The sequence below is a fragment of the Oncorhynchus keta genome, chromosome 22 (genome assembly GCF_023373465.1).
Source record: "Oncorhynchus keta strain PuntledgeMale-10-30-2019 chromosome 22, Oket_V2, whole genome shotgun sequence".
Lineage (NCBI taxonomy): Eukaryota > Metazoa > Chordata > Actinopteri > Salmoniformes > Salmonidae > Oncorhynchus > Oncorhynchus keta.
The window spans coordinates 5,538,259-5,553,537 of NC_068442.1; the positions used below are offsets into that span (position 1 = coordinate 5,538,259).

The 15,279-nt window shown below is 44.3% G+C and overlaps 1 protein-coding gene across 3 annotated transcripts in view; it reads right to left on the reverse strand.

The window, feature by feature from the left end:
- The window catches only part of LOC118400960 (alpha-1,3-mannosyl-glycoprotein 4-beta-N-acetylglucosaminyltransferase C-like), a 196,645-nt gene that overhangs the window by 46,573 nt on the left and 134,793 nt on the right, over positions 1-15,279 (reverse strand). The window contains exon 4 of one of the 3 annotated variants that reach the window (XR_008075293.1): positions 2,737-2,885. The exons of the other annotated variants lie outside the window; for them this stretch is intronic. The gene's annotated coding sequence lies outside the window, so the exon portion shown is untranslated. Of the gene's footprint in view, positions 1-2,736; positions 2,886-15,279 lie in introns of those variants that run through there. 3 annotated transcript variants of the gene reach the window in all.

The window sequence follows — 15,279 nt, forward strand, 5'->3', positions numbered from 1 at the left end:
ACATACTTTTGGATATATAGTGTATTTAGCAAAGGTATGTCTACATTTCTGTAAGCCATTTAACAAACTATAACGGACTAACATTGGAATTGGAGTTGATTCCAAGGCAATACATAAAAGACCGTAAAACCTTATTTCGCCATGGAGCACGTTCTGATTGGCCAGTGAGGGGCCAAGCCTTGACACACCCACAACTTGTTTATTCATCAAAACCAAGCCCCTTCGCGCCAACAATAGCAAGTGCGCCAATAATAATGATAATGAAAATAGCTAAATTATTTCTGACACACCCCAGAACCTAAGCGCTACTGCCTGCGCTTAAATGTATCATTGCTTTAGGTTTGTTAAAATATAGCACTACGCGTCTTAAATTTAGAGAGGATCCACGGAGAGTGAAAGTTACCTCACACTGTCTGTATCGGATCCTGAACACATACTAGTTTCTCATAAGCAGGATAAAATATCCCAAAAACCTGAACATTGAGGAGTGTTTAAAATTGCGTACTGAGGAAAAAGGAGAAAGAGAATGAAATTATATAATGAAAGCATGAATAATAATCAGAATTAGATTTCATATTGTGTTGACATAAAAATGTGGCGCTTTGGCAGTATCCACATTTATATTTTGATTTAGATGTTCTACTGATGTTGACAGAAAAACGTATTTTATTACCTCTCTGTGCCTATTCTCTACAAAATATGAGTATCGTAAATGTAATTTATGAGAAATTCTGATACGACTTCAGATTCCTGTGAAGAGAAATGTATGCTTTATTCGTTTTCCTTCTATTTCTGCCTGATCTGGAAGTGACGACAGTTGACAAGCCCCACTGACTTTTTCATGAACATCTAATTTCTCACCACCTAAGTGTTAACGATGCTAGCGCACGTGCGCTATGCAGGAAATTAGCACTTATTCCGGAGGACATCCTACACACAATGCATTTCAAACAGGCTGCTGCAGACTACGCCACGGGGTCCCCAGGGGTATTGATCACCCTGCATTATCATTATTGATCTGGGAATGAATCAAGGATATCAAACCAGTCACTGGTTAACTTTGGCTGTTCTCACGAACAATCAAAGGCTGTGGAACAACACATGGAGAAACAGGGCAGAGTTGTTACCACTTGAAGAGTTTATTCCAAAACGCTATATGCACCATTTTTTTCCATTTCTGTTTTTCATCAGAAATGATTGCTAATGGTTACCTTCATGTGTGTGTAAAATATTACCGTTATTATATGTTTTATTCATGCTGTAGATTCTTTGCTAAGCACTGAATTTCCATTGTCGAGCTGGAATGTAATTTTCATATCCTCTATATTTGAATGTGATACAGTGACTTTAGAAAGTGTTCATACCCCTTGACTTATTCCACATGTTATGTTACAGCCTGAATTCAAAATACCCCATAATAACAAAGTGAAAACATTTTTAGACATTTTTGCAAATTTATTGAAAATTAAATACAGGAATGTCTCATTTACGGAAGCATTCACACCCCTGAGTCAGTACTTTGTAGAAGCACCTTTGGCAGCGCTTCCATCTGAGTCTTTCTAGGTGAAACTCTCAGAGCTTTCCCATTATTATTTTTCAGAATTGTTCAAGCTCTGTCAAATTGGTAATTGATCATTGCTAGACAACCATTCTTCAATTCTTGCCATAGATTTTCAAGCAGATTTAAGTCAAAACAGTAACTGCCACTCAGGAATATCCACTGTCTTCTTGGGAAGCAACTCCAGTTAGGTTATTGTCCTGCTGAAAAGTAATTGAATCTCTCAGTGTCTGGTGGAAAGCAAACTGAACCAGGTTTTCCTCTAGTATTTTGCCTGTGCTTAGTGCCATCCATGTCTTTTTTATCCGTGAAACCTCCCCAGTCCTTAACGATTACAAGCATACCCATAACATGATGCAGCCACCACTACATTTGAAAGTATGGAGAGTGGTACTCCGTAATGTTTTACATTGGATTTGCCCCAAACATAACACTTTGTATTCAGGACAAAAAGTTAATTGCTTTGCCACATTTTTATGTGGTATTACTTTAGTGCCTTGTTGAAAACAACACACGTTTTTGAATATTTGTATTCTGTACAGGCTTCCTTCTTTTCACTCTGTCATTTAGGTTAGTATTGTGGAGTAACTACAATGCTGTTGATCTATCTTCAGTTTTCTCCAATTACAGCCATTAAAGTCTGTAACAGTTAAGAAGGTGTCACAGGTTAGTAGGAGTGGTGGGTAGGAGTCAGGCGCAGAGAGCAGAGGGTTCGTTGATTTGTAGTATTTATTCTCCGGCACAAAACGGTCACACCAAATACAGGGTACATAACACTGACCAGCCCAAACACAGGACAAACGGTCTGGAGAAAACGAGAACACATCCACAACTGACAGAGAACAAAATGAATCCTGTACAAACCTAAGCGGGCCTAACAGGCTTAAATAGACCAAAAATCAAGAAACACAAAAAGGAACAGGTGCAACTAATAGAAAAGGAAAAAGGGATCGGTGGCGGCTAGTAAACCGGCAACGACGACCGCCGAGCACCGCCTGAACAGGAGCCACATTCGGTGGGAGTCATGATAGTACCCCCTCCCCCTGACGTGCGGCTCCCGCAGCGGGCCGTCACCGGCCTCAAGGGTGACCCGGGGGTGAGGCGCCGGGCGATCCGGGTGGAGGCGGTGGAAATGTCCCCCACCGGTAACCAGCACCTCTCCTCCAGACCGTACCCCTCCCAGTCCACGAGGTACTATAGGCCCCTCACCTGGCCTCTCGAGTCCAGAATAGCACGTACTGTGTACGCCGGGGACACCTCAATGTCCAGAGTCGGCGGAGGGTCCTCAGGCACCTCACATTCCTGCAGGGGACCAGCCACCACCGGCCTGAGGAGAGACACATGAAACGAGGGGTTAATACGATAGTAAGTAGGAAGCTGTAACCTATAACACACCTAGTTTATCCTCCTCGGGACTTTAAATGGCCCTACACACTGCGGCCCCAACTTCCGGCTGGGCAGGTGGAGAGGCAGGTTTCGGGTCGAGAGCCAGACCCGGTCCCCCGGTGGGAACACGGGGGCCTCACTGCGGTGCTGGTCAGCGTTCTTCTTCTGCTGTCCACTAGCCTGTTTTAAAGATTCCTGGACGGCTCTCCAGGCATCCTTCGAACACTGCACCCATTCCTCCACCGCAGGAGCCTCGGTCTGGCTCTGATGCCATAGAGCCAGGACCGGCTGGTAGCCCAACATGCACTGGAACGGAGATATGTTAGTAGAGGAGTGGCGAAGGGAGTTCTGAGCAAGCTCCGCCCATGGGACCTACCTCGCCCCCTCACCAGGCCGGTCCCGGCAATACGACCGCAGAAACCTAGCCACATCCTGGTTTACTCTATCCACCTGCCCATTACTCTAGGGGTGGAAACCCGAGGTCAGGCTGACCGAGACCCCCAGCCGTTCCATGAACGCCCTCCAAACTCTGGACGTGAACTGGGGACCCCGATCAGAAATGATGTCCTCAGGCACCCCGTAGTGCCGGAAGACATGGGTAAACAGAGCCTCCGCAGTCTGCAGGTATTTCCCTGAGACGGGGGAAGGTTGGTGAGAAAGTCCACCGACAAGTACGACCACGGCCGTTGTGGAACGGGGAGGGACTGTAACTTCCCTCTAGGCAGGTGTTGAGGATCCTTGCTCTGAGCGCACACCGAGCAGGAGGAGACATAAAACCTCACGTCCTTAGCCAACTTGGGCCACCAGTACCTTCCCCTAAGACTCCGCACTGTCCTCTCGATCCCAGGAAGAACCGAGGAGGGTAGTGTATGGGCCCATCGAATCAGCTTATCATGGACACCAAGCGGCACGTACTGAACCCCTGCTGGACACTGAGGGGTGCAGGTTCCAACCGCGACGCCCGCTCAATCTCCGCGTCCACCTCCCATACCACCGGTGCCACTAGACATGAAGCTGGGAGGATGGGAGTCGGCTCAATGGACCGCTCCTCGGTATCATAGAGGCGGGACAGCGCGTCGGCCTTCGTATTTTGGCAACCTGGCCGATATGAAATCGTGAAATGGGTAAAGAACACGGCCCACCTAGCCTGACTCGAATTCAATCTCCTCCTTGCCCGGATATACTTGAGATTACGATGGTCAGTCCAGATGAGGAAACGGTGCTTAGCCCCCTCAAGCCAATGTCTCCACACCTTCAGAGCCTTGACTACAGCTAACAACTCCCAGTCCCCCATGTCATAGTTCCGCTCTGCCGGACCGAGCTTCTTCGGGAAAAAAGCGCAGGGGCGGAGCTTTGGTGGCGTGCACGAACGTTGTGATAGCACGGCTCCCACCCCAGCCTCGGACGCGTCCACCTCCACTATGAACGCTAAAGAGGGGTCCAGATGCGCCAACACGGGTGCGTCGGTGAACAGCTCCTTCCAAGCTCGACGGCCTTCCCTTCAGCAGTGAGGTAATGGGAGCAACCACCTGACCAAAACCCCGGATAAACCTCCGGTAGTAATTGGCAAAACCTAAAAAACGCTGCATCTCCTTTACTGTGGTCGGAGTCTGCCAATTACGCACGGCTGTAACGCGGTCACACTCCATCACCACCCCAGAGGTGGAAATGTGATAACCCAGAAACGCGCCCCGTGAAATGATTCCACCGCCGTGTGATGGAATTTAGACCTCTATAATCAATGCACGGACACAGACCTCCCTCCTTCTTCTTCACAAAAAAGAAGCTTGAGGAGACGGGTGACGTGGAGGGCAGAATGTACCCCTGTCCCAGAGATTCAGTGACGTATTTCTCCATAGCCACTGTCTCCTCCTGGGACAAAGGGTACACGTGACTCCTTGGAAGTGCAGCGTTTTCCAGGAGGTTTATCGTGCAATCCCCTCGTTGATGGGGTGGTAAACACAGCCAAATCGGCATATTCAGAGGGAATGCGCACAGTGGAAACCTGGTCTGTACTCTCCACCATCGTTGCACCGATGGAAACTCCTATGCACCTGCCTGAACACTCCTCTGACCACCTTCGGAGAGCCCCCTGTCTCTATGAAATCACCGGATTGTGATGAGCCAGCCAGGGAATTCCCAGCACCACTGGAAACGCAGGTGAATCAATAAGGAAGAAACTAATCCGCTCCTTATGATTCCCCTGCGTTACCGTGGACTCTCTGACCAGCCCTGACCCTAATGGATGGCTATTTAAGGCGTGCACAGGGAAAGGTTGGTCTAACGACACCAGGGGAATCCCTAGCCTTAACGCGAGCCCATGATCCATAAAGTTCCCAGCTGCGCCTGAATCGACTAGCACCTTATGCTGTAGAGAGGGGGAGAAAACCTGAAAAATAAATTAGTAAAAACATATGGCCGACAAGAAGCTCTGGGTGAGTCTGGTGCTGACTCACCTGGGGTGAATGAGGAGTGCTCTGCCTGCCATCCCGACTCCCAGATGAGCTCCGATCAGCAGTGTCCTCTCCTAACACGCCCGGTGCAGGAGGAGCCTCCTCCTCCGGTCTGCCTCGATGCGGCCCCCCCCTAACTCCATGGGGATTGGAGCAGGAGGGCCTGCGGGTTCTGGACAGCCGCAGGCAGCCAGTCCAGTCGGATGGACATGTTTACCAGTTCGTCGAGGGAGAGGTTGGTGTCCGGAACTCCAGTGCAAAGTCCTGTGCGCTCAATGTCTCCAGTCGCAGGTGAAACAGCCATTCACCCGCCGCTCTGCCTAAAGGTGGGTGGTCAAACACAGCCCGGAACCGGAGGGTGAACTCGGGGTAGTGATCCCTCGCCGAGTCTGGGCCATTCCACACTGCATTCCACAGGAGACGAGGACGCTCACACTGTCCTCCCCCGAGGGAGTCGGACAAACGGTAGCCAGGTACAGCTCCAGCTGTAGTAGGAACCCCTGGCACCCAGCCGCCGTTCCATCGTACTCCCTGGGGAGCGCCAGACGCAGGGCACCGGATCCGGACGCTGAAGGAAGGGTAGGTGGTGCTGGTGGAAGAGGCGCTGGAGGTGAGGTAGGGAGGCCACTCCTCTCCTATCGGTCCATCCTCTCCATCATCTGGTCCATAGCCGACCCAAACCGGTGGAGAATGGTCGTATGATGAAGGACTCTCTCCTCCATCAATGGGAGAGGAGGTGCGGCTGCTCCTGCTGACTCCATATTTAAGGTGCGGGATTCTGTCACAGGTTACTAGGAGTGGTGTGTAGGAGTCAGGCACAGAGAGCAGAGGGTTCGGTGATCTGTATTATTTATTCTCCGACACAAAACGGTCATGCCAAATACAGGGTGCATAACACTGACCAGCCTAAACACAGGACAAACGGTCCGGAGAAAACGAGAACACATCCACAATCGACAGAGAAGAAAATGAATCCCGAACAAACCTAAGCGGGCCTAACAGGCTTAAATAGACCAAAAATCAATAAACACAAAAAGGAACAGGTGCAACTAATAAGACTAAACTAACAGAAAAGGAAAAAGGGATCGGTGGTGGCTAGTAGACCGGCGACGACGACCGCCGAGCACTGCCCGAACAGGCAGGGAGCCACCTTCGGTGGGAGTCGTGACAGAAGGATGCCTGTATCTTTGTAGTAACTGGGTGTATTGATACACCATCCAAAGTGTAATTAATAACTTCAGTATGCTCAAAGGGATATTCAATGTCTGCTTTTTTATTTTTACCCATCTACCAATAGGTTCCCTTCCTTGAGAGACATTGGAAAACCTCCCTGGTCATTGTGGTTGTATATGTGTTTGTAATTCACTGCTCGACAGAAACCCTACAGATAATTGTATGTGTGGGGTACAGAGATGTGCTAGTCATAAAAAAATTGTGTTAAACTCTATTATTGCACACAGATGCAACTTATTATGTGACTTTTTAAGGACATACTTATTGACATAGACATGGAATCACTGGTCACTTTAATAATGTTTACATACTGCTTTTCTCATTTCCTATGTATATACTGTATTCTACTGTATTTTAGTCAGTGCCACTCCGACATCGCTTGTCTTAATATTTATATATTTCTTAATTCCATTCTTTTACATTTGTGAGTATTGTTGTAAATTGTTAGATACTTTTGCACTGTTGGAGCTTGGAACACATGCATTTTGTGTTTGTGACCAATAAAATTTGATTTGACCACATTTAATTGTATTAAATCCGTATCGTGTATAAATCGAGTGTCACGCCCTGACCTTAGAGAGCCTTTTTATTTCTCTATTTGGTTAGGTCAGGGTGTGATTTGGGTGGGCATTCTAGTTTTTCTATTTCTTTGTTGGCCGGATATGGTTCCCAATCAGAGGCAGCTGTCTATCGTTGTCTCTGATTGGGGATCATACTTAGGCAGCCTTTTTTCCACCTTTAGTTTGTGTGTAGTTGCTTTCTGCACTACATGTAGCTTCACGTTCGGTTGTAGTTTTTCTTTTCCGTGTTCATCCAAAAAATTGATGTACGCTTACAACGCTGTACCTTAGTCCAATCCATCTCTAAACGACCGCAACATCGAGCATATAGGCTGTGACTTATTTACAATTAAATTAAATGAAAAGTGACTTATTAGTGCCTTTGATTTTTAGAATTGATTTTGGCCAGTCTGTGGCTTCAGGCTCATGCGATGGTGCCTGAAGAGCCGGCCAGCATCGGAAAATATCCTCGCCACTCGGGATGCTAAACACCCTTTTGGCAAATCTTCCCAGGCTGGGCAGAGGTGCAGAGTTGTTTATTATTATTTTTTTCTATAGGTAGGCCTAAAGGTTTTTTGGCAAAATAACCCAATCAAAATGGAAAGCTCCTTGGATGTGAAAATATGCCAGGCATATTGGCTCAAGATTTGAAATGGTTTTTACATTGGATAAAAGCAGAATCTCAGAGCTACAAATTGTGACTCGTTTCAGGGAACTTGGCGTATGTCGCACGTCACTACACAGGAGCGCCATTTGAACGTAAACTTAATTTTTTTTTTTTAAATGCGTTTTTGGGCAGAAAGCCTTCTGGAACGTGAACTTTCATGCCATCTGTAAATACGAATACATTTGTTAAGTAGCCATGATTGGCTGGACATGCAGAAAGATGAGTTCGGAATGGTCTACCATATAGAATGCTTCTGTCTATAATATGAGCTGGTCAGTATGTGTGGGTAATACTTTCTAACGCTGCTTTTTAAAAATATATCACGTAGCAGAACTGCATAAGTGTTACTCTCCACTTTCTGCTGGACCAAGTTTGGAAATCAGTGGAATTAGAGTATGATAGCTAAGGAGATGTAGAAAAGTCTGGCGTTTGATTGCAAATATGCAGACAGCATCAAAATAAAACACCGGTCTGCGGATTACATCTTCAAACTAAGGGCAACCATGGCATCAGTGACAGAGAGGGAGAAGCGTCCATCCATGTATACGGGTAGGAGTCTAGTTGGCTATATTTTCAGATATTACACATTTCTAATTTAGGCAGAAAGTAGTTTTCATTTCAAGTTAGTGTACTATTAGCAAGCTGACATTAGTTGGCTAGCTAACGTTACGTGTATGATCTGTGTAGTAATATTATTCATATCTCAGAACTATTTGCATTGGTTGTTATAGCCTAATGTTAGCTAACTAACATTGAACTTGGTTGGTTACCTACCTGCAGATTCATGCAGGGTAGTAACGTTATGAGTTGGGATTATGGTTAATTGTTTAGCTAGCTAGCTACATGTCGAAACAAAAGACTCCATTATGCAAATAACTATTTCAATAAAATGTTTGATGTAACTGCAACAACTGTTGAAAGACATAGCTGGTAAATTTGTTCTGGATATCTATTCCGATTTCAGAGCACTCCCGTCTGACTGTGCTAGAGCGCAGAATACCTGTTACGTTTTTCTTCCGTCGAAGGAGAGGAGGACCAAAATGCAGCATGGTTATTTCGATTCATGTTTAATAAAAAGATAAACACGAACAATAAACGTACCGTGAAAACCTAAACAGCCTTATCTGGTGCAAACAAACACTGAGACAGGAACAATCACCCACGAAACACTCAAAGAATATGGCTGCCTATATATGGTTCCCAATCAGAGACAACGATAAACACTTGCCTCTGATTGAGAACCACTTCAGGCAACCATAGACTTTTCTAGATAACCCCACTATACCACAATCCCAATACCTACAAAAAAACAAGACAAAAACACACCACATAATTAACCCATGTCACACACTGGCCTGACCAAAATAATAAAGAAAACACAAAATACTAAGACCAGGGCGTGACAATACCTGACAAATATATAAAATGTATGAAATTTCCCCACCTGTAGAATTTGGCCGGTGTCAGTAAATGTTGGCAAATGTTGTTCTTCACATTTCCATCTCTGGTAAACACACTATATCAACTAAAATCTAAGTTTATTTGTCACATGCACAGGACACTGAAGTTGCAAACAGTACAGTGAAATGATTACTTGCAATATCAAAAATAGCAAGCGTCCATATAAAAATATAGTATAAATTCAATGCATTCAGATCTTTTCACTTTATCCACATTTTGTTACGTTACAGCCTTATTCGAAAATGGATTAAATAAATCAATTTCCTCAATCTACACACAATACCACATAATGACAAAGCAAAATCAGGTTTTTAGAAATTTGCGCAAATGTACAGTACCTGTCAAACGTTTGGACACACCTACTCATTCCAGTTTTTTTTTACTCTCTATTGACTATGAAATAACACATATGGAATCCTGTATCAGCCGAAAAAGTGTAAAAGAAATCAAAATATATTTGAGATTCTTCAAAGTAGCCACCCTTTGCCTTGATGACAGCTTTGCACAATCTTCGCATCCTCTCCTCCTCCCTTAGGAGTTCTCGTTTCACTTTGTTCATGGTGCCGGCCAGACTTGTTTTCTTTGAAAGCAACTTGTTCGCCAATGACAGTGAAGTGAGGAAATTGTCCGTGGTGACATTTCTCCCCTTGTCAACGCATGGTTCCACAAGCCTCATCACCACATTCTCCGACACTAGCTCACCTGCTGCCTGATGTGGATATTTCCCCCGAAATCGAAATCTGTTCAGCATGTACAATTACGCATGCTCTCACTGTGTAGCCTACTTGAAATAGGCCTGATAAGACTGCTTTGATTCTGTTGACTGATATAGGGTACATACCATTTTATTATATTTAGAATGGATCAATACAATAGAATCGTTCGCTCCCCCTCACTCATCAACTCCCCAGTTTCCACATCATACTTTACTTAATTTATTTAATCTGTTGTTATTTGTGTGAAATTTGGTTTTCGGTATAGTTTAGATACGGTTTCGAGGCAATAATTAGAGTGATTATCAGCTGGGCTCTGCACTTTCAACTGTTGGAAGAAGGAGCGGAGCAGGCCCTACTGTTGGGAGGAGGGTCAACCATAACAAGAATGACATGCCCTCCTAAAACTGGTTATAACTAATTTACTAATTTAAAACTGGTTATAACTAACACTACATTTGGTGGGATTCTCTGTTTTCTTTCCCTCAGTTAAGAATGAGTAAAAGTTGGTGTTTGGGTTGGCTCTTGATTATAACTCCAGAACCTGATTTCCAGATTTACCATGAGCACTTCTAGATGTATAGAGATCTATTTATTTGGATCCTTTCATTACGGAAACCCTTTAACACAGCCCTTATTTTGTATCACAGAGACTAGAGGAGGAAATAAAACACAGGGAACTGTCTGCATTCTGTGTTCTATGTAGGATCAAATCTATTATATTATTGGATTCCCATCCATTGCTCCTGTTGCTAGAGGGCTGTCAGCCTTAGGGTGATGGTAGTGCTCGAGACTAGCCTGAGGTAAATGTATGGCTGAAGTCTTCCATGTACCGTAGGGAGAATAGAATGGAGGCATCATTCAGCTAGTTTTGAGTCACATCTCTAATGACAAACGGCACTCCAGCAACAAGACAAGTCAACATTGGCATTTACAATGTTGTTTCGATGACAAAGTGCGTTCTGATGATGTTAAATGCATTATACATGTATTACCACAATGCCCTCAATTAAGCTTACATTTATTTGAGGCCAGAGATCATGTCAATATTCCAGATGACTGAGCAAGAGAAAGAAATACGATGCACCATGGAGAGGGTTCTCGGAATTTGACGGTGGTTGCCAAGAATGAGCGCTAAAGCAACAGGATGGCACACCAGGTTCCAGATTCCCGACAATAGAACATCTGGTTCACAGACATCACTGGCATCTGGGGTCTCAAGGTCTTCCCGTAAACAACGTCCATCATCTAGCTGGTGCACCGTCTGAGGACCTAGTGCCCATATTGCCTCTCTCCCATGTATTACCGAGCTCCCAACTCTCAGCACTGCACTGGACACCGCCGCTTCTCTTTTCTCCTATTTTAATCATCAGATCCATTGATAATTTTCTCTATTTTTCCTCTTCCTTCTTCATCCCAGGCAGTGTTATGGGCGGTTCAGCTCCAATGAATCAGAATCAATACTAGCGAGTGACGAGTGGAGACTCTAGCACATTGGTTGGCAGAGATCCAGTTTCAGTGAGGCTGCGCTAATAGACCAGCTGACTGAAACGGCCTCACATCTTCACCCTTTATTGCTGCATAAGAATCACCTATTAAACCAGGACATGGCTCCTCCAGGACCTCACTTTTGTCATCAAGTGCTAAATAATAATTGGTTTACCAAAGGTTAATTGCTCAATAGATACCAGACCGTTGGAATTTAATTGCGCTGTTAAATGCCTCAGCCATGGCCCTTTTCTGTAATGGCTCCTTCGATTTCACGCAAATGGAAACGCCTATTTAGTTTCCAAACAGCCATTAAAAGTTGCAATCAATTTGTGTAAGAGAAGAGCCGAGGAGAAATAAGTCAGAGGAGAATGAATGTCCCAATTCACTGATGGGTTCTGTACGAAACCATGATAAGCTAACCTGTTTTGGGAGAAAGCAGCGCACACACTTTGCAAGCCTTCATTCACGTTCTATACATGCTGAATTAAGACACAGGGAAATGAATGTGTCAATTCACTGATGAGTTCTCTACGAGACCATGATAAGCTAACCTGTATTTCACAAAGATGGGAGAACCTAGCTAAGACATTTTGCAAACCTTCATTCACTTCCTAACTATGCAAAATCTTTGATTGCATCCTCCTCCTCCTGTTCATCTATGTGCTCTTTGAGTTTGTATATGTATACTGGCTATGGATAGCCTACAGAGGACATCGACATGCCAGAGGATGTATATGTAGTCAGCAATATCTACAGCATAGGGAGTTGACGCTCCCTCGACAGATAACGAGAATATAAACCAACCACCTTACATTGACTGTGTACAGCCGAAAATATTAAGAAAATACATGAAGTGTGAATTGTGAGTGTTTACTGAGCAATATAAAATGTGTTTTCGTCCCATTGCAAAGCTACCAGCCAGTGGAATAATTTAAAGGCACATCCTGCCTGTCAAGAGCAGAGCCTAATGGAAGGCTTTATAAATAATGAGGACAACATCCTGCCTGTTATCATCTCGTTTCAAAGTGAAGGCAGCTAGGCAGGTGCGCCAGAAGTATATCAGATAAACACAAAACACACACATCCTGTTTAAGGGTTTACCGGATTTCAACAACACGCAGGGCCGATTAACTAAAGCACAATTATCTTGTTTATGTTCCGACTGTGTCCAGGCTTCGAGGGTCAGCTGAATTAACTTTTATTGTTGGTGGGAAGTGATAATATATCCTGCTCAAGCAGAGGCAGGCTTAATTTCTTCAAATGTTTATAAAAATGACAGGTTATTTCAGAGAATAGACACAGCATCCCAGTATTAGGAAGCTGTTAACTTTCAGACTGTGTTGAAAGAAAGCAGTGAAGTTGAACAAAAATACTAAATCACCACAGAAGTTTTAAATAATTTCTGTCAACTTGTGTATCTAAGCACTAACTACCTCCAATCCTAAAATGTGCAATTCACACTTCCGATTATATTAGTCGTAATGAATGCCTTAGGTATAAGAGCTAAACTAAACACTCCCCAAAAAGTGTCACCTCCAGAAATACCAAGAAGTAGCACAGGTGAAATCTCCAGTCTGTCAAGTGATTAACACCAAGCTTGTTTGTACATCCCCAATTTAGGCAAAACATTTTGTCGAGACACAATAACCCCCAGAGGAGAACATGATTGGGTTCCTTGAAAATGTGCCCAACCGCCAGGACCCTGCTGTGTTGGCTCTGCTTGCGTGGAGACGCCGTCACAAAACGCTTGACAGGGTGTCACAATGACAAACCGCCGGCACAGCTCACCCGGCAGAGCTGCCACCCTCCGCTTCTGACCCCTCCACGTTACATAAAGAATTACAAGTGTTTTCCACCTTCTCCTCAACCTGTCAATCTGCCTATTCAAAGATTCCCCTTTCCCCGGGAAGGAAAGCTCATTTTGCCTCACCGTCGACCCAGCCACTAAGTGTCACTTCAGTTTAGGTTTTACCGCCACCCTGCTGCCTCACTACAGAGATCCCATAGAGGGTTTAGTCCATTTTTGCCTCAGTATCCTTCTGCCTCAGTATCTCCCATACCGTTAAATAACTTTAGAAAACCAACAAATAATTTATTCTGTGGACTGGTCATATCCCGTAAATTTACTGGAGGACTTAGGCTGTCCTGTTAACATTGCAGGGGCATCCAGGCTTTCATTCAAAACAAACCAGCATTATATTGAATATACCTAATATAAACCTACATCTCAGATTTGTCTAAATGGGTGGTGGTGTGAGACCAAACTCCATGCTGTGGCATTATGGTGTGGTGAAGAGGTGTTTCAGTGTGAACACTAAGCATAATGTGCCCAGTCGATATGTCAAAGGGTTCTACAAAGCCAAAACAAATTCTTGAGAATGAAACCGATTTTGTCGATGGCACATAGAGTTAGTTGGGTTGGTTTGATTTTCTTTACCTGTAATGGTCATATGCCTTAGATTCACTGGAGGACACAAAGACAGGGCTTTGTACAAGAATCCCTCTCTCTTCAACCCAACTGACTGTTGGGGGGCATTGAGGAGAGGCTGAATCTTAATACAGCCTGATGTCTGTCTAGTTTCCAATCTGCTCCTTTGCAGGTCTGTCTGAAAGATAAATGAGAGGCCAGTTCTGCCACAGAGATTTCCACAAAGGCTGCTGGATTACAAATTCACTGCAGCAGTCACTGGCTCACAAGGAAGGCAGCTAACCTCTTTTCCCCAGCAAATCAATTCTAATTTTGTTCTTTCAGTCGATAACCTGCTCATGGCTCTGTTTCATTCAAGCTTATTTGCAAGCCCCTTTCATCCAATTCTTCAGCCCCGTTGTGTGGTTAAACTTGCTAATAGGCAGGTAACCTCAGCAGGAATCCAAAAAGGGTATTGGTGAGTGAACAGGCTTGTTTCTGGAACTAAACATAGCCAAAAATTATGAACTTTTTTGAACCTTTATTTAACTAGGCATGTCAGTTAAGAACAAATTCTTATTTACAATGACGGCCTACCAAATGGCAAAAGGCCTCCTGCGGGGACGGGGATTAAAAATAAAAGTATACAACAAAACACACATCACGACAAAAGAGACACCACAACACTACATAAAGAGAGACTTAAGACAACCACATAGCATGGCAGCAACACATGAAAACACAGCATGGTAGCAACACAACATGACAACAACATGGCAGCAGCACAAAACATGGTATAAACATTGTTTGGTAACAGACTACACCACAATAGGGAAAGAAGGGAGAGACAACAATACATCACGCGAAGCAGACACAACTGTCAGTAAGTGTGTCCATGACTGAGTCTTTGAATGAAGAGATGGAGATAAAACGGTTCAGTTTGAGTGTTTTTTTTGCAACTCGTTCCAGTCGCTTGCTGCACCGAACTGAAAACTGAATAACATTTTTAAAATGTTCTTACAAATGAAAAGCTAAAAGTTGCACTCTGTGTGCAATAATAGTGTTTAACCTGATTTTTTGACTACCTAATCTCTGTACCCCACACGTACAATTATCTGTAAGGTCCTTCAGTCGAACAGTGTATTTCCAACACAGATTCAATCACAAAGACCAGGGATGTTTTCCAATGCCTCGCAAAGAAGAACACATATTGGTAGATGGGAAAAAGCATGGTGAAGATATTTTAGCATTTTATAAGGACCCCCATTAATATTACAAAACATGCATCCTGTCTGCAATAAGGCACTGAAGTAAAACTGCAAAAAATGTGGCAAAGAAATTAACTGAATA